This window comes from Oryctolagus cuniculus, chromosome 1, assembly GCF_964237555.1.
Source record: "Oryctolagus cuniculus chromosome 1, mOryCun1.1, whole genome shotgun sequence".
Classification (NCBI taxonomy): domain Eukaryota; kingdom Metazoa; phylum Chordata; class Mammalia; order Lagomorpha; family Leporidae; genus Oryctolagus; species Oryctolagus cuniculus.
In genome coordinates, this window is record NC_091432.1 from 176,962,171 (window position 1) to 176,963,834 (window position 1,664).

Genomic DNA, 1,664 nt, shown 5'->3' on the forward strand with positions numbered 1-1,664 from the left:
ATTCGGTGTTGCACACAGCAGGGGCCTTGTCTCAGGAGGCATCTGTGCGGTTAACAAAAATGATTCCATTTAGAAATGCTTTTCTCTCCCAAATAATTTATTGGTATGCTTTGGTTTGTTTAAACAGAAAAGATGAAACACAGAGGTTATGATGAAGGTTTTTATTGTCAGGCATACCTGAATTGTAGTCTTGGGTCCACTATCATCAATGATGCGTAGATCTGGAATACACCGCTTAATCTCTAAAGCTCTCTTTTCTCATCTGTGAAATGGGGGTAATTACGACCTTTTTTGATAATTAAATAATGACTGTAAAATGGTTAGTACAGGCCCTGGCCTACGCTAATACGTTCTTTAAAAATTGTAGCTATTACTCGAGAGTGAGAATTAATTTAACAACACCTTGGTAGAATTACTGATAATATGAGTATATTAAGTTTCAATTATTTTCACTAAAACTCACTGAAGTTTATAATTCCAAAATTGAAATTGGTGACTAAGCTATTATACTTTCACACAAATCCTTGAAAACAAAGATCAAGGTTTGCTTTAATTTCTAGATTTGATATTAAGAGAATTCTAAAACCTTCAAGTTGTGCATTTTTAAAAAAGATTAGCACATTATTTAATTGGATGCAATTTTAAGACATATGTTTAGCAATTTAAGTCTTCTGGTCAGATGCCCTTTAAAAACCATTATCCCACATTGTTTGCAAATGTCACCTCACCTCTCTGTGCCTCAGTCTGCACATCTGTAAAACGGGAGTATTATTAGCATTTTTTATGAGTCTCATGAGGATTAACCAAAAAAATTCAAGTTGAATACTTAGCCACCAGCTAAGTTAACATGTTAACCATACTATTCTTACATTGCTGCCAACAAAACTGTTTCTTATATGACCTTTCCTGCCTCCTCCTCAATCATCCTCTATCAAGGATCCTCTATTAATTGTTGCCACTGTTAATGGGGAAATCTTGATATTGGCCACTTGGTGGTGAATTCTAGTATGTGTTATTACTATGACTTAGTCATGCAAAACTCCTGGAGACTAGACAAAGAGTTTGCCCCAAGACCCAGAGGGGCAACATGTAGGAAGAGCATGGTGCAAACAGAGAGCAAGAAGGCAAAAGGCACCAAATCCTGAGTCAGCCATGTGGAGTACACCACAGCGCCAGGTAAGGACCCCCAGCAATGCCATGAGCTACACTAGACCCTTATTTTGATTTCAGGATACCCAGGCAAGAGTCCAATGTGCAAATGAATGCAAAAGTTCAGTTAAATTCATAGGAAGACCAAAAAAATGCACACTTTTTTTTTTTTTTTTTTTTGGACAGGCAGAGTGGACAGTGAGAAAGAGAGACAGAAAGAAAGGTCTTCCTTTGCCGTTGGTTCACCCTCCAATGGCCACCGCGGCCGGTGCGCTGCGGCCGGCACATCACGCTGATCCGATGGCAGGAGCCAGGTACTTCTCCTGGTCTCCCATGGGGTGCAGGGCCCAAGCACCTGGCCATCCTCCACTGCACTCCCTGGCCACAGCAGAGAGCTGGCCTGGAAGAGGGGCAACCGGGACAGAATCCGGCGCCCTGACCGGGACTAGAACCCAGTGTGCCGGCACCACAAGGCGGAGGATTAGCCTAGTGAGCCGCGGCACCGGCCTTTTGCA